This window comes from Pelobates fuscus, chromosome 1 (assembly GCF_036172605.1).
Source record: "Pelobates fuscus isolate aPelFus1 chromosome 1, aPelFus1.pri, whole genome shotgun sequence".
Lineage (NCBI taxonomy): Eukaryota > Metazoa > Chordata > Amphibia > Anura > Pelobatidae > Pelobates > Pelobates fuscus.
In genome coordinates, this window is record NC_086317.1 from 89,562,703 (window position 1) to 89,582,069 (window position 19,367).

A 19,367-nucleotide genomic window follows, 5' to 3' on the forward strand; every position below is an offset into this window, starting at 1 on the left:
TCTCCCCAAGTTATGTTTATCTTCTACCATAGTTATTGTAATGTCATTGATTGGTAAGTGCAGCATAAATTGACATTACGGGCCACGGGGTTAGACATGGGGCCTGAAACCATGCATTTGCTTGGTCCCATTCACCATTCCAGTGGGGGAAAAGGTGAGGTGGGGGCAACCAGTAAGATGCCTGGGGCCCTCTGGGATCTTAATCCCTCTCAGCCTTAGTTCTCTGAGTGGGGAGTGCTGTCACGGAAGGGGCAGGGACAAAAGTATAACCCCAAATTCCTGCCTTTCGCTATAGTGCACATAGTGCTAAAGTTGAGAAGAAATCTGCAGCGATGTCTCTCGGCCAAGCTACAACTCCTGTGGGCGGCCAGAGGGATAGAGGTGGGCAGCCGACTGGCCACATCTTCCTTCCAGGTTGATTGTGGACATCTTTTTTTTTTTTTATTCGTAATTTTTCATGCAAGCAAGGCAAAGACATACCATAGTAATGACATGTTATGAATGATATAACATAGGTAATGCAAGGCATCAGTTTGCATCTTTTGTGGGTTAAATGGGCTGAGAAGTTATAACGAGGGATGTGGGTTGAACATGGGAGAGTGTGGACCACTCATCTGTGTGTGTTAACAGCACCACCGTCTGTGAACTTGTGGCCATGGAGATATAGAGGCCTGAATGTGGTGACTATGTGTCGTAGGTGTTCCTTGACCTTTGGGATTAGTGGCGAGTATATTCTTTGTCATGAGGATTTTGTAAGTCTAGTCTGTATAGAGTCCTATTTTAGCTGTGCCATTGGAAGGTCGTGTGCAATTGCCAGTCCTCTGGTTAGTAGAGGGTACTTCAGTTATTATTATTATTTATTATTATTATTATTGCCATTTATATAGCGCCAACAGATTCCGTAGCGCTTTACAATATTTTGAGAGGGGGGGATGTAACAATAAATAAGACAATTACAAGAAAACTTACAGGAATGATAGGTTGAAGAGGACCCTGCTCAAATGTGCTTACAGTGGGCATGGCAAATATCACTTTGGTTTCTGACGTGGTGTGTGCTATAGAATGATGCCTACATTAAACTGGACTAGGAAATGTTGTGTGGTGTAGTCTGTTTGTAGGTTACTAGTGGTGGAGGTCTAGTCGAGTAGGAGCGTTAGTGGGTCGCAAGGCCTAGATTAGCCATCTTAGGGATGATGTCGCTATTTGGTTGTGTGAGGATCGTGAGGGATGCGCTCCTATGATAGCAAAACCCCATATCCATGGGCCGATAAGGAGGGGGGTGATGTTATGGCACCAGAGCATTAAAGCTTGTTGTAGGTATTATGCCATACTTACGCAGCAAAGCCTTCATCCCGGGCATGTCAGCTAGAGACTTCAAAAACTTAGAGAGGATAGGATTACAACGCATCTGCCAGCTATACGAGGGAACGGGAGTTATTTCCTTTGACACACTAAGACAGCGGGGACACCTCTCACCTGCGGATTTTTTTTAGATACATACAAATTAGAGACTTCGCGAACCTGGCACACATAAAAACAGCGGCCCGGAAACAGATGACGTTCTTCGAACGCATCTGCCTCCACGAAATAATACCCAAAGGCATGATAACGCTCATGTACGCTCACCTCTGTTCAGAAGCTAGGGACTGGGGCAAATTAGCCTATACAGATCACTGGGAAAGAGACCTAGGGGACACACTAGAAGGCATAGAGTGGCAAGAGATCTGGGAGGCAAATCATACCTCGTCGGTGTGCGTTACCCTCGAAGGGACAATCTATTAAAACAATGCTCGGCTGGTACACTGCACCAGTTAAACTATACCAAATGCACAAGACCCCTACAGATGAGTGCTGGAGGGGGTGCGGCCTAAGGGGGACATACGTCCACATGTGGTGGGAATGAGCACATTTTGGAAAATGGTACAGACACTACTGACACAGGTCTTTGGCAGAGCACCAGACCTCGACCCATGGCTATTCCTTTTAAGAAGGACCCTGGACGGCTGGACTAGGCAGGAACACCTAATGGACGACCTGACAGCTAGAATAAGGGGCACTCAAAAAACGTTTCAAAAGATCTGGGAACCCTGGGAAAACTCCAACCTGAGTAACTAACACTCAAACTAACCCCGATGGCAACTCACCAGCACCAGCAAAGGATCCCCCTCTGCTCCCCCCCCTCCCTCCCCCACTACTCCCTTTTTTCACTCTGTTCACTATCTCTTTCTTTTCCTCCAAGCCTACTTGGCAATATCACATTTTTTGACCAACATAATGCATTCACGGGAGCAGACACATGGGACATACGAAAAATTGACACTTCGGAAGAGGGAAATGGTTGTATAGCCCTTCACAACACCATATGACTTGCCATGGCCAAGGCGCAAACTTTACCTAACACTAGCAAGACAATAATTGGGTCGTAATGACCAGTTATACAGTTATGCATGCTAATGTGGAGCAGCCACATAATATCGAACGCAACAAAACGTGTTCACAAGGTAAATCCAGAGACCTCATGGCATGTCCATGGAAGGACTATGTTCAGTCCACGTTACTCTCTGTTAACCCATGTCTGAACCATGCTCACCCATGTTTAATCCGTGCAAGTTAATGTATGTAACATGTTGTGTAAAGACAAAATAAAGAATAAAAAAAAAAAAAAAAAGCTTGTTGTAGGGAAGCTTGTGCATTGCAATGCAATATTTAGCAAGTAAATCATATTAAAATCAGTGAAAAATAAAGAAAGCATAAGTTACAAGTAACGTAACCCCTTAAGGACACATGACGTCATTATTCCATTTTATTCCAGAAGTTTGGTCCTTAAGGGGTTAAACAACTGAGTTGGTGAATAGGCCCCAGGGAGAGTGCGCAGCTTAGCGGACAGGGGCACATGTATGAGTGTGGGATGGATAAAGCATGATTGGCTATATGCTACATGTGGGAGTGTGAGATGTGAGGAAGTGGGTGGTGACAGATTAGACTGACCTCAGTGCCACTTAGGAGCCGGGCCAGCAACAAGTTTCCCGCCCACCCTCCCTTTGCTGCTTTGGGCCCAGGGGGTTGTTACAGCGAGGCGGGGGTGTGTCCTTGCCAAATGAGGGATGGTTTGGTAGATTAGATGAAAAAGGGGGATAATGGCCGGGTCTCATCCTCCCCCTGTCTCTTATGGTGAACCTGGAGGAGGTACCAGGTTGGACGTGTCCCCACTGGGTTGTAAGTCGACCAGTGGGGAGCATTATGGTTGGGCCCCACCGAGTGGGTGGGGAGCCCTGAAAAGGAAGATGTTTTTATTATGCCGAGGGGGGGAGGTGAGAGCCTTGGTGAAGTTAGATTGGCAAGGACGGTTTCTTTGGTTACTGTATGACTATATGCAAATTGTTTATGTTAATTTATGATAATTATTATTTCGTTATATGTTAAAAGGAGTTATACAGTATTTGGTTGTGTTAATAAATGCTGTGGCCTGTTTTCTCCAAGAAGTTGTCTGTCGTTATTTGAAGGGGTAAGTTATGGTTTTATGGGAGATGAAGGGAATGCTATCCAATGCCCACTACGTACATACAAGGGTGTCACAGCAGACCGCAGCTGTCAACTTGAAGAACAGCTGATGTTGCTGAGAGTTGGCTCAGGTCGTGACTCCTCCCGGGTCTGGTGCGAGCTGTGGTACTCATGGTCTGAGGTTGTGGGTTAGTCGTTGGCATGGAGTTCTCATGTTGTTGGGGGATTCCCAATGCTGCCAGTAAGTCTGGGCCTCCCTTGGATCAGTGGCTTTATAGTGTTGATCTTCTTTTGTCACCCATATTGCCCATATTGCTGTGTTGGGGTGCTTATGGTGATTTATAGATCCTGTCTCGTTGGTCAGTACTGCCACCACTAGGCGTCTGATAAAGTGAGATAGTTCTTTTAGTGGTATGGACTACCCGACCCCTCTTATCTTGACGTTCTTGCGTCTGCCCCAATCATCAAGTATGTTAATTTGCCTGTCCATGGTTGCCTGAGTGGCTTGCAGTAGTCTTACACTGTTACCCAAGGTGTTTAGGTCCTGTCTTAGGTTTTTGACCTCTTCTTCGGTAGCTTGGGTGCGTGTGGTCACCGCTTGCACTTTGGTGATTAGTACAGCCAGGTCTGCTTCCTAAATTTGCCTGAGGCTGTAGGCCTGTTAACATGGCCTGTATGTAGTTTTTTGAAGCTGGTGTACAGTCCTGTGTGCCCTGTGGGAGCTCTTGAGGTCTGGGGCTCGGTAAGGGGCTGTCTTATGGGTCCCCCTCTTCTGATGGCTGTGGGGAGGCCTCTCGGGAGTCAGGATTGGGGTGAGTGGGGGCGATTTTTGCGATCTGCGTCCCATCTCACCTTCGGTATATGTGCCTAGTGGTGTCTCCTCCGGACTGAAGGTGCTCAATGGCCAGAGCTCTCCGGCTAAGTCTCCCTGTTGTCTGCCCACATGGCAGGCCTTACTGTTTCGGAGTCTAGTTTTTGCGTCTGGGGGCTAAAGTAATGGCATCTGCCAGATCTGCGAGATGCTCTGCAGGCGATGGCGTGTTGGGTTGCTGGGTATTTTGCGAGATGCTCCTGATATTTGGCTGATTAAGGTACAATTTATCGGAGCTCCGATTGTGGACATCTTTGAACTTCACATTCTGTCTCTCATTGCCAGTGTGGTGGCACCCCATCTCTATGTGCGTTCTGTGCAGTCATGCAGGTCACAGAACCATGAGTCCAGCAATAAAATCAGGGAAAGGGAAAGAAAGAAAAAAAAATATGAAATAAATGGGTGATATGAATGCAAAGGGTGAATGGACGTTACAGAACAGCAAGCAAAAGAAAACAGAAATTGTAATGTGAGAAGGGGGACGTTGGCAATAAGGGGGTAAAATGTATAGGGTGTTCTATAGCTGGTGAGTGGAGGGAGAGATACATTTTTGCAATGAGCCCAGACATACAATCAAGAAGAGGGGTGATGTAAGTTTAATGGGAAGGGGAGACCAGGGATTAGGAGATCAATTATTATACAGGCAGCGGAGATTACAGGACACATTTGAAAAGGAAGGTATAATTAAATCTATGAGATACTGAGTTCATACTCCCTAGCCTAGCTATCATATTAGGGGGCACAGACAATGAAATGAGTTTGCCCAAATCTGGCTGAATTTTAATAGGAGGGTTACATGGAACTAATTGATTTATGAACTACACAACAATAAAAGTGTAGGAAGGATGGATGAGAAGGAAGGAACGAGAGGTCTGTGATAACAAACAGACTTCTAGCTCATCAAAACTGAAATTCTGAACAATCACTGGATTTGGCAACAATACTATATATCTGGGTGGGTTTCAACATCTCATAATCATGAATAGTCTAATACATAGCTGGGATTAAAACTGCCATTGGGCAGTGCCTGTACATGAAATGAAAGGTTACGCAGAGAGCGATCAAATAAACAAGTATACTATAAAATTATCTCTACATATTCCATTGCCATGGGAAAGTCCTTTACAAATTGCTTTTATTACAGGCACATTTGTGAGTGATGTCATCAGGGGATTTTTTTTCAAATTCCTAAGCATTCCTGTGTATAACTGTTTATCTGATCTGAAAAAAAACACAAGATATTGCTAAAACCTTGGCCATTTTCTATGAAAGTGGCAAACAGGGTGCAATGGAAGAGTTAAACAGCCTGCATGTTAACTATTGACCCATCTAATGTAATGCCATCGACCGCCTCTAGAGGGAGCATGAGGGTTGTATCATTCAGTGAAAGTCAAGTTTACTTGAGTGAAAGTGACGCAAAGATGTCTTAAAGAGCCTTTGGCAGCAGAATTATCTGCAAATCAGACCATGTGAGAGGGGTTTGGTGTACAAAAGCTGCTCTGGATACAGATCCCTGCACTTTAACAGCTGGAATCCCACCGGGCAGGTGATGAGAGACTGAGGAATTCCCATTCTAGAATACTCTGATACCTTCAAGGTATTGCCTACTCCAAACTAAACAGGTAACTTCCCATTCTAGTTCTATATAGACACAGATATTGTAGCAGGGTGTGCTATGTATGTGCTGTTACATTGTGGACTTAATTTTTTTTTTATATATGTTTATACATTTATTCCATTATTACTGTTTATGTCAGTGGGCTATTCCACTCTGTGATTAGAAACTGAATTTAGAAAATCCTAATTCCTCTGGCCAACACTTTGTGGATTACTCTGTCTTCTTCTTTGGGCAATGTAAGCACTTTGTGGCTATTCAGTCCAGTATAATTTGGTTTGTGGGCTTGATCTTGCAGAGCTGGGCTTTTTTTCTCAGCTCCAAACTGTGAAAACCAAAAGTAACAAGCAAGCCACTGTCATTCTTTGCCACATCATAGTACAAAGGGCATAGAATTAGAAGGTAACATAAAGCACAGTTACATGTAGTCTAACAAGTCCATCTCTTTCAATGCACAGGCTGAGCTCAAAAAGAAACCTATTTTACATCCTAGATTTTACACCTACAAAGTTTCTACCTTACTGATTATTTTTTGATTTGTGTCAATATATTATTTACATGATCTATATAAAAAATAGCAGATTTGTAAATTAAATAAACATATAGCACAGTGCTAAGGTAGTGAAATAATGGTAAGGGAGATTTATCGAATCGAAAACGTGCTATTCTGGGGTAAAGTGTTAAAGAAATGCCAATCACCAATAGACTGTCTCACAACATTTAGCATTTTGCACCCATGTTAATCGCTGCTTCGCCTTGATAAATCCTCCCAAACTTGTGCTAAAGTATTAGGAAATATACTTGAACTGTTTAATAAGAAAGTGATATTTCATACAGTGTGATATCCAGTTGTATTTTTTATTCTATGCGCTTGCAAAAGTGTCCTTTAAAAAAGCTCATGATATATAGATTTATTTTAATTTAATTTAATTAAATTTTTTTTTATTCTTTTTTTTGCATTGTGCAAAAGATCACAAACTGGCTTGCACGGCCACAACAGCATGAACAAGCCCTATAACCATCATACATTAGGAAACAGTAACATGGAAAGTGGAAAGTGAAGGATATTGCACTTTTTTTTTGGTTTTTTTTAAAGACATGAAAAGGCAGTTGAGCATGAACATGAGTGTGGGCGGTGATGTTGATTATCAGAAGTGGTATAGCACTTTATGAGAGACATCGCAATTTTATTTTTATTTTATGAATTCTTTTTATTTTATTTTTTATTTATTTTTGTAATTTTTATTTTTTGTTCTGTGTTTTTGATTTTTGTGTGCTATTTACCATGGGGTTACTGTCTATACACTTGTAACTAAGATCAGAGAGAAAGTGAATGCAGCTTTAACTGGAGTAATGGATCAAACTCTGTGATGTAAATTAGATGACTGTGTGTACATAAACTATTACATACCCAGAGACAGATAGCCATTTGAACACTGATCATGACCAGTTAGGTAATGCTAACTTCTCTGTGTAATTTATATGTAGCCGTGCTACGTGAAATGTGATAGTGTTGGTGTGTGCATCATATTACATAATAAGTCAGACAGTTTTGTATGAGTCATCCATTAAATCTCTTGAGCACTCTGCTTAGTAATAAATGGACATGTCCTGGTGTAGTAGGTGATATTTTACAATTAGTCCAAGGGTTAGTAGTGATATGATTAATAGATTGGAAAGTTTAATATAAACAGCCGGCTCGGTTTGCCTCACATCTGGCTGAATTGTGACTGAGCAGATGAACTGTACAACATCTGCACATCTGAACGCGTCTCAGAGGCTCTGCGATTTTCAAAACTCATGTATTTAAGAGCTTTGGATATTTTGTTTTGTTAAAAATGTTAATCTCATATCATACTGATTTAAAAAAAAATGTTTTTTAATGTTTCATTTTTTTACTTGGATAAAACATTGTCTTAGATACGTAATACTAATTTCCATTATTTTATCCATTTTTTTTTAGTTGTATTGAAAACAAAAGTAATCTCACAAGTGAAGATTGTTTTATGTAGACTGAATTAAACCAGTAGATATTGTGGTGCTTGAGAAATTGAATTGTTCACGTGTTGGTGTGCAAAAGGTCAAATGTTTGACCATTTGTAAGAAGGGAATTAATTAGATTGTCACATTAATTCTCTACTAAAATATTTAGATGTGTTAATAAAATAGTGCATTGGGTTGACCTAAACATTACATTTGTTATATTTTAATCAAAGTAGCTGAATTGGAAAAATTCTCCTCCTTTGCTGGACTCCTAATGTAGTTATTTTGGTGCAAAATGGGTCGAAGTCACTTTTCCCTTCTGCAGTATCATTAGTCTTGTAGGACATATGCTACACACACTTCATGTTCATTGCTGGAGGAGTCTTGAAAATCCTCTAATATAGAGTAATTATTATTACATTGTCATATTTTATTTCACATTTAGAAAATTAATAATTCAAGTCCATTAAGGCACTATTTAATTTGAACATACATCAACTAGTTCAGAAAAATAAAGCAACAGTTGGCATTGAAAGTAATGAACAGACAGACAGAGAGACAGACAGACAGAGAGACAGACAAACAGACTAAACGCTTGATATCTGCAAAACAGACAGCAGTTTTGATCTACTAGCCAGAGTGTATATTGGATATAATAAGATAACATTTATTTGGATCTCTTATCTTTCTTTCATAATTTATATAATTTGTTAGTCATTGAGAAACAATAAGTAAGCAAACAAGCAAGCAGATTAATATTTCAACTTCAATTTTTTAAAAAAAGGCATAGTTATTCACTAAATAGTGAATTCTTGTAAATTGAAAGTGAAATCACAGTACGTCTCAAATTGAAAGGCAAACTGCAAAAATTCTCCAGGGCAGCTTGGCTACTTTGTGACATGGAGGATGTAGTTCAATTCAATTGGAGTGCAATAAGTTAGAATATATCATGGGGATGCAACCAGACTCCTATATACCAAAAAATGTATTCTAGGATCAATTTATTATTATAGGGTAAATGGTTAGACATTAATAACCTTGTGTTACAAACAGGCAGAACTTGAAAGATCAGTAGTCCATTGATTCGAGTTATGTGGATATTGAAGATGCCCTACTAAGCATTTTTTAATTTTCTTCAGAATCTGAGGACCAAGAAATATGTGGCATATTTAGCCATCATAATATGGTTCACCAAATATACTGTACTTTGACATGTATGTAACATGTTAAATGGTTGTGTCTTCTTCAAAATTAGTCCTTTAGAAATGATTTGGGATAAAGGTGTCCTAGGATTTTTGTGCAGGTAAGTTTAGTAGCTCTAGATCAAACGCTTGTATGGTATGTGCAACCAACATGTACACATTGTGTCTTATTATAGCTGTTGTTGAACATGTATGGCAGCATTTGGGTAGTTGTGGAAAGCAAGATATGTTAACCAGTAAAGTCCTCAAAGAGTCCCTGGGTGAGACATATTTCAATTGCAAGTTCAGTCATATTACTGTGTTTGGTGTTTAAAACATTCACAATTTCACTTGAATCATGATTCAACTTGAGCCTGTGCCTACAGAGGATTCTGCTACATTTTGGAGATCCACTTACTTGTTTTCCATTGTGACATTGAGGTGTGACAAATCGTCAGGTAGTACAAGCTGTATCACACAATGAAAAGGCTAATGAAGTTCTAGATTTCATTTTATTTTATAGAGAATAAGGTTACTTACTGCATGATTAATCATCATGCCTAACTCAATGGCTGTCCTGTTCCATGCCACTTTACTGCTACCACCTATCACCGGACACCCTATGGGTCAAGATATACTTTAACACAACACATCACATCACACTTTCACACTTATCGACAAGAAATGATGACACTAACCGTTAGTAGACACGCATTTTTAAGGAACTACTGCACATTAATATGCCCACACCGCTCTAGCTCTTGATGGACTTGTTTGGTTAACCACAGCCTTACCGAGACGTAGCGATGTATCTCTGATGGGGAACACGGTGGTAACTGGAACCTGTGATCTCGTGTAACCTGTTATTGCAACTGTAACTGATTCTGTCTCCGAATGTACCTTCCATTTAGATATATGATGCTTTTACATTGTAATCTTGCATTCTGTTATTACTGCGGGACTGCAAGCCTAAACTTTCTTTTCTACACGCTTCAATAAAAACTGATTATTCAAAAAAAATCATCATGCCTAACTTTCTTTATAACCCAAGAAACCCAACTCCAAAAATAAGAACGGACACCTAAGAGGGTGGTCAGACATGGTCACAGCTTTTACATAGACATTCATAGCCAGTGTGAACATTAAACACAGTATATCCAACCCAAAGCAGGGACAGTAACCGTAAAGACAAAAAACAAGGACAGGATGGGGAACTAAAGGAAGGTTAGGCAACAGATGGGTCCTTCTTCTACAAAACATTGAGAGCCAAAAGTCAAAGCGCTTTCCAACAACTTATAGTCCCATAACCCAAAATATTTACAGTTAGGACCCTTCATAAGCAGCCCTATGGCTAGGTCTGTAGAAGACATGTGAGGAAAACTTACCTGTTTCCCTTGGGCAAACTTACCTATTTCTGCTTGTGCACTACAGTATATCATTCAGAAATAATTTCACATTGCATGTGTTGACATCCAAACTGATACAGGCTGATGACTACGATCCAACACTAAGTGCTCTGTAAATGCAAAATTGTAGGCTTGCTCGAGGAAGACAACATTGTATGATAATGTTGTAGAACCATTGGCATATGTGAGGATTCTACAGGAAGAGGTAATCTGTTAGATGGTGATGCTGTGGATACCTATAAGAAAGATTTAGATTGAATTTTGTTTTAAATCGTTTTTTATTGTCATCACATTGTATTTGTGGAATTCAAACATGGTATTGTAAAAGCATATGGTCGCCTACGCAGAGGCGTTAACATTGAAACAGGTAAATTGAACATGTGTAGTTAGTTTAATTATAGATTGAATTTTGGCGATTGAACGTGTTTATGATTTTTCTCTTTGTAATTAGTTTATTATAGAAATTAATCCAAGAGTAATGCAGAGATTTATGGTTGTTTTCCTTTAATCGAGATGATCAAAATCATAGTTAAAATAGAAGGAAATGCCATGGTGTTTGGAGAGGTTTTCTCAATCTTACCTGCTATACAATTGTTTAATCCTCTTGTATTCTAAAAGTAGCCTCATTAGGACAAGAAAGGATTAAAAACAAAGTGATTTTTACAACTTTTTGACCATGATAAAAGGAGCTTTATTCTATAGACTGGGAGTCCTGGAGAAAGAATTTAACAGGGAATTGCACAGAATTAAGACCAAAGTAGACAGATTGTAAAAAAATCTCCAATCTCATTGTTTAGTGCAAATATCCTAAATAGTTTTTTAGTAAGTAGATATTCCCATAGGCAGAAAATCCGACATGGTCATAAGTGGGTATACCAGATTTGCTTTGCATTAAATAATACATTTTTACAGGACAAGGTTAGCGAATAAACTCTACCTTGAACACATGTATTTTTAGGGGTACTCAGGAAAAACGGTTTTATTTGTGTTGATTAATTTTAGAAAGCACCTCTACCGGGCATGCCTATGGCACTTGTCTTTGGTAAATATTTTTATTTCGATTTTTATATTTATGGAGCGCTAACATATTCCGCAGTGCTGTACACTAGAGGATAATTAGACAAATATTGAACACATTTATAGGCAGTATTAGTGCTGAAGGAATTGGAAATCAATCTTGTGGAATTGGAACTATAACTGCTAGATGGACTGGGCATTATTTTGGCAATTTACTTATGATGGTATCGTTAATGTCAGAGGCACTGGGCATTTGATTAGGGGAGCTAAAATCTGAACATCTCCAGACACATGATTTACAGACGGCATTATTTATTCCGGACCTGTTGGGCATTCTTCTGGCTTTTGACTGGATGGTCTGCGGCACTATCTATGCCAGATGGAGTGGGCAACCCTCTGGCACTGTACCTTATAGGGTGTTGGAGATATTACTAGTGACAGAGGTTTTGTGTATTCCTTTAGCATGTTATCTATTTTAATTTGCCACATTTAATGGGGACTTTGGTATATATGTATTATTTTTTTTGTGTCAATAGAAGAAACCCCCAAAGAATTAATGGGATGCTAGTATATGTAACCCCTTCTGTACCCCACATTATGTGTTTCATTTTGGGTCCAATATGTTATTGGGCAGGGACATGCCATCCATTTCATCTTGTTGTTGACGATCGTTAAGGGGTTGCATTTTCTTATGCAATGACTTACGCTTTTTATAGACATTCAATGTAAAGATTTAATGTTAGCAAAATATTTTTAATGTTAGCAAAATATTTTTAATGTTAGCAAAATATTTAACGCGCTGTAATTAGGTACAGGTTTTTCAGTACACAAAACCTCGGGAATCCCCCCTTAAAGTCAATATGTCTATATGTATAGAAGCTATAATTAGGTACAGGACAATGTTATGACACTTGTATACAAACTAGAATGATAAAAATGAGCATGATTGGACTTAAATTAAACAACCACACAGCATACATTAGGCTGTGGCACTCTCTGATTTGACCTAGTTTGTACACTAATCATTATGTTTTATTTTATGAAATGCACCAAATGGAAGGCTAAATACAAACTACACCAAGATGATTGCTAGGACGGCTATACTTATGGGTGTCTCTTCCTAGTAGCATTATCAGAAGGTTAGCTGTCTGGATTTGTTTTGTAATATGATGGACAAACAGTAAAATGACAAAAATGTGGATTGTTAGAAAAAGTAGAAGGAGGACTTAATCTCTTTGGTTTTATGACACAGCTTTTGTGAGCCCTTAGAAAGTAGGGCTCCTTTGATAAAATGCTCGTTCCTTACCATTGCAATAACATGAAAGGTTCGCCATATGTGTAAATATATATTTTACTGTCTTATCCAGGCTTCCCTAAACTCCGGCCCTCCAGATGTTGCTGAACTACAACTCCCATGATTTCATGAATGAAATAGATAGGCTGAGAATCATGGGAGTTATAGTTCAGCCACATCTGGAGGGCCGGAGTTTGGGGAAGCCTGGTCTTATCCATGTAACCATAGATAATTTCCCTTCTATGATCACTGCTTTCTTTATAACGTTAACAAAATCTACTAAATTCTACAAGAAGAATCCATAAAATTAAAAAAAACTAGCCATGAATTGTCCTGTGTTGATCACTGTAAGGTTTAAGATGAGATTACAAAGCATCAGTTTACAGGAAATTAAAACATATTTGTTGCCCCAATACTTTATATAAATGTCTTTTTATAATTGCAAGACCAATGTTTCAATGCTACTAATGGCTGTTATTCACATGAAGCAGCCATATTCACTTGTGCAGTTGAACCCAGAATTCTTAAACTGGCACATCTTATACTGCCATTCATCCTTCATATTTATATTGACTAAACGTCAATGTATTGGGAAAGGGTAGATCATGGTTAAGGATCGGGTAAAGTAAGGGATTAGGAATTAGGGATAGTTTTTTTTAATTAGTATAGGATATATGACTGAATGTGTGAGTGTGTGAGAATGGATGTAGTATTAGTGTGTGAATGCATGTATATCCCTTTTTGATTGGTGTTGGTGTGACTTCATATGTGTGTCAATTATTGTAGTTTATACATAGATATGTTGTTACTATATGGAGGTCTTACATATAAAACACATTTATATATGTTCGAAAAGTAAATGTCAAACATGTTTTCATGCAGTACATCTCTGTTTAGTGTACTATGGTTGAACTGGAACATGGTAAAGTAGTTAATTTGGGGGAGATTTTTAATAGTGATCCGATATAAAAAGTGATGGTGGAGGCTGGGGAAACAAATACGACACAGACATGGCAAAACCACCTAAAAGTGTTTTGTTCAAATGAAAAATGGTAAAACAAACAGAGAACAAATACGTTTAAAAGCACATGGAGACTCACGGTTAAGTTTTCCTGTAGTCATTGACAGTGAAGTGAAGGCAGTTGTCTCTCGTATATTACATGGGATTGTACCCTGGACGTCTCTGTAACCTCCACAATGATGCACCCACCTTACCTGAGAGGAGGCCACATATTCAGCCATCCTCACCACTCTCCTCCATTCCGTAGGCTCAGGTTTAGTTGGCCAATTAGTAAATACGTCTCAATGCCTTCTTCATTTACATTTGTTTTTTTTTAGTTAAAAGGTAACAATCACTTCTATTGTAATTACACAATTGTGTAAAACATTTTTTAAAATTGCCTATACCTTTCTATTAAATATATCTAGATTTAGCAAATATCATTACAATCCAGTTGTAAATTGCAAACATTGCAAATAAGGAGAAACAGACACATTGTTTAATCTGTCCTCTTCTTTAGAATGTTTCCTCTATGTTGACTGACAGATGTAAAGGGCAGAGCTTATAACAATGATTGACATGGAATTAAAGGGACACTATAGTTACCAAAGCAACTTTAGCTTAATTAAGCAGTTTTGGTGTATAGATCATGCTCCTGCAGTCTCACTGCTCAATTATCTGTCATGTAGGAGTTAAATAACTTTGTTTATGCAGCCCTAGTCACGCCTCCCTCCATGTGACTTACACAGCCTTCCTAAACACTTCCTGTAAACAGTCCTCTAATGTTTACACTTCTGTTTAACTGAGAATTTCTTATCATCTGCTCTGTTAATAGCTTGCTAGACCCCGCAGGAGCCTCCTGTATATAATTAAAGTTCAATTTACAGAGCAGGATATAAAAGCTGTTAAAGTAAGTTACACCTGACTTAAAAATCACACTATTTTGTTTTCATGCAGGCTGTGTCAGTCACAGCCAGGATTGCATGAGCAGAGGTATGATCTATACACCCAAACTGCTTCATTAAGCTTAAGTTATTTTGGTGACTATAGTGCCCCTTTAAGATGGAGGCACTCAGTTGCAGGATAAAGAGGTGTTGATTTCTACATATATTTATTTTTTTCACAACTCACAAGTACGTATTTGTAAAATATAGAGGATTCCAAACGTAATATTAAATATCAGGGACAGTAAGTATCTCTTTAAATAAAGCTTGAGCATGCATTATGTTGATTTCCAATGCTAACGTATGCTGTTTCCCTCATTTTTCCAAGGATTTGCTTACAGGACCATTATATGATTGCCTCATTCTGGTGATATCCTTTATCCTCTGTTAGTTTTCAGTTTTATGCATATAGTTATATGAAGTGACATATAGAAGTTATTTTTAAACAAGCCCCTTAATGTGACTTCTGCTTTAGATCTCAACATGGCAAATTCAATTTCATCTTCATAATTTGGTTAGGCGCAGGATCACGGCAACGTTTCCCCTGGGGATTGAGAAACAACGCTATGAGGAACTTTCAATAAAAAAAGGCCTAAAGACAGACAGAAGGAAAAATAGGCAGACAGACAGACAGACAGATAGATAGATAGATAGATAGATAGATATACAGACAGATATATAGATAGATATGCAATTCTGTAGATTAAAACATATTTCAAATTTAATTTAATCAATTAATGTGACTTTCTTTAAACCTTTTTCTTTAAAATGTTGTGATTGTACGTTATGTGTACTCGGGATGTTTTACTCTAACACCCAAAATATTAAATATTTACAGATTTCTGGAAAAAAACATATGTACGTTTTAATAAGACTTTTATTATTTTATCTACAGTTGTAGGATGAAAATAAATATAAACTAAAATAATTACAAAACAATAATAGCTTGGAGCACTCCAAGTGCCCAGAATTAAACACAGACATATAATTTATTGTAACTTTCAACATAATTGCTTTTGTGAAATTGTATAGTTATTAAATTTGATTATCTAGTCATGCTTTTTTTTAGTGCACGTATCCTGCACGATGTAATTTAACTATTGCCAAAGTTGAAAATCATTTTCTTAAACAGTTCAGTTGCGTCATCACATTTTTATTTGTTCATTTGTGAAGTTAAGAACTTGTTGTGGTTCATTAACATGTTAAGTGATTATTTTGCTGAGATTACAGTTATTGCTGCTTTGGGCTGGTAACATTTCAAAATATAGAATGTCTGGATTGAGACTGTCAGCCCTCCATTGTTATGTCTTCAGGACAGACTTACAATGTTTGTAGCTCTACAGCAGTTGGTGGAAGTATTTTATTGGCTCTCTACGGGCTGTAAACTGTAATGCCCAGTGCAGGAGTCAGAGCCTACTGGGCCTGGTGCTGAAGAATATGATGGCCCTAATTACAGAATCTTATAGTCGGGAAACACTAAAACTGCTATACATCCAGAGTGTCTTGTATCTGGTGAAGGCGGTGCTGGAGAGATACTTGCGGGATACATTTTAAGTTTCCTCATACCCTATATACCCTATGTCAGGTATCTTCTATGATGCTTTATGGCAGTAAGAGCATTTTTAGAGATGTAGTTTACAACATCTGGAGTTCCGAAGGTTGCCTACACATGCCCTATGTCAATGTTGACCTTTCATCTCTCTATCCTAGTCCACTCCACAAGCCTCACAGCTTTCATCTCCTTTCTCTCTCACTAGTCACAAGCTTTCAATCCACTCTCCTCAGCACTCACTTGTTCCACTCATCTCCTTCTCTTCTTACTAGCAGGCATACACCTAATCCTGGCATATATAGTGTATGCAGATAAAAAGGTAAACATGCCTCACTATCACACGATGGGACAGAAGCAGCATAAAGTCACCTTAACATTATCTATTTTATACCCAGACAGTTCTCACAAGTTTGTCCCTCTGCATCCCTCCAAAGTTCCCATCTTCAGTTCCCTCTGCATAACATTATAGAGCTAGAGTATGTGTGGCGTTACGAAGCAAAAAAATAAATTCTCACAGAACATTTCAAAAGAACTTGTAGGAAATGTGAGTTCTGTTCAACCCCGCCTATTTTCCACATATATAGTAATCTAGAACATGGATATATTCGTTATTTAGATTGTAATTTGTTTATCAGGGCCGCATTTTCTTATGTATGATGGACAGTTTTCTCAAAGTTTAGCACATTTATCAGTTAAACGTTAAATTGATTGGGACGGGGCCTGAGTATCATGACACATCGTGCTAGTGTTCCTACTCTTGATTTCACTATCGACACATTATCCAACACTCACAGCACTCTAATCTAGCGTTGAAACAAACCTGCATGCTGTCTAATACACACTTGGTGCTCTGGTTTGGTACTTTATAGTGCCTGCCATCAGATTTACAGTTGGGCCTAGTGAACACGCTTGGCGGGAGAGGCCACCGCTTTCCCTGGTCCACGTGACATCGGCCCTAATGGAATTCCTTTACAGTCCCATTATCCCGGGTTATCCCGACCCACACAGGACTGTTCTGCCTACATCTATTGCTTTTCCAATGGCTGCTCCTACCTGCACCAGCTTACGGGCATAATTGCTAAGATGGCTGACGCAGGTCCAACGCATTTACAGCTCCATCTGGCATGATTGAGTGCTCTCTCAGTAATTTGGAAGAAAATTTTGAGTGGTTCTGGGCAGTTTTGAAGGCTCGTACAGCAGCAACATGACACTTACCTCTGGCAGGACTGTCTAAAGGTTGACTCAAGGTCCAGTTGGGCACTGCCCTTCGGCCCCAAACTTGGGCTAAGAAGAGCGGATGTCCCCCCAAGGAACCCTAGTCAAGGGAAAATAAAGTCACCGGGTTGTACTGATAAACAGGGGGTAACCCTAATGATAATTGTAAACATAAAAAACACTAATTCACCAACACAAACACCCAGGTGGGTGTTGTGCCAGGAAAAAGAAGTACAACCCTGTAGAAATGTACTAATAATCAAAACATTTTTTACAACATTATTTATTTATAAAGCTAAAAATCTGAGAGCCTCCATGGCCTTAAGATGCCAGCCTACACACCAACTTGGGGCAGGGGGGGGGGCGCCCCACCTCAATCCTGCTTTGCAGCTGCTCTTGGCTATTCTCCTGCATATCCCAGATGCCTTCAAATGTAGGGAATCGGATGACTGGATACTCATGCCGCCTAAAAGCCTACCGCTTAAGATCTAATTCTCATGCTCTTAGTGGACACCATCTTACGTATAGTGTTATATTTGCTTTTGACCTGTTGTCTCTTGCCTTTATTATTTCTAATAATGGTTGGAGCCCTCTCTTGAAAAGGTGCTCAGTCCCAGTGGTAATCCTAACATGTGTACAACCCAGGGCTGAAGCTAACTTACAATAATAATATGTTTAGTCCTTACTACTTGTTATGTTTCCTCAGTTGTGCACGCAGTAGACTACGCGCATCTCTACCTATTTCTAACCATATCTTCCCTTGTAGCTTGATACAGCTTTAGACATGTCAACTTTGCCTGTTTCTCCTAATACCAAAATTGTGCAGTTTAGAGGAACGCCATGCAACTGTTTCTGCTATATACTCAGTTATGTCGGTGTCATCGCAGTTCAGTTGCTGTTGATTGACTGTAATTTTCATGTACAGCAAAAATTTTTAATGTTTTTAATTCCTTACCATGTGCATAACCCACCTGGAAGAGGCACACAGAATGTTATTTCGGTGGTATCTCACCCCTCAATGTTTAACCTCCATGCAGAGAATCCCCTCCAACCTTTGCTGGAAACAATGCAGTGAAGGTGGTACTTTCCTCCCCTGCTGGTGGATTTGCCCTAAAATTCCACCCCTCTGGAAAAGTAACAGTGCACTGCTATCTATAATTTTAAACAAACCATTTGCCATGGAACCCTGGGCCCTGCTCTTATCAAAACCCATTGACCTTGTCACAAGAAGCAAAAACGAACTAGCCACCAAAATCTCTATAGCCACTCGTGGAGCGATAGCCAAAGTTTGGGCTGCTTATAAATCCCCTTCCTTTTAAACAATTGACAAGAAAATTCAAGATAGTATCGCAATGGATAGATTGACTTCCTAAGCCCAAGACACCCGAAGACCATTTTGGGTAGATGCTGCAAATCCTAGCCCCATTTTCTGCCTCTGTGTTAATGCTCTGTGTTCCTCCCAACGTTTGAAAAGGACAGAAGAGGTGTATGGATGGAGGTGGGGTTATTCTGAGAAATTTTAGGTGAATTTTTGGTAAAATATAAATTAGAACAAAAAGAATGTGTCTTATTTACACAGACTGATTACTAAACACATTTATTGTAGTTTAAAGACACATTCATGTGAATATTAACGCTAGATAACTCTGTTATACAATGAGACACACCAATAATAGGGAGCTCCTAGAAAAGAGGGATATTAAACTAGAAAAGAGGGACAGAGGGATATAGATTCAAAATAGGGACACTTGGGAGGTATGGTTCACGCGCTTTCATTACCATCCATTA

At 39.2% G+C, this 19,367-nt stretch overlaps 1 protein-coding gene across 1 annotated transcript in view; it reads left to right on the plus strand.

Moving 5' to 3' along the window:
• Positions 1 to 5,795: 5,795 nt before the first annotated feature.
• The window catches only part of SLC6A4 (solute carrier family 6 member 4), a 73,842-nt gene continuing 60,270 nt past the window's right edge, over positions 5,796 to 19,367 (plus strand). Inside the window, exon 1 of the mRNA XM_063450029.1 lies at positions 5,796 to 5,994. The gene's annotated coding sequence lies outside the window, so the exon portion shown is untranslated. The remainder of the gene's footprint in view (positions 5,995 to 19,367) is intronic.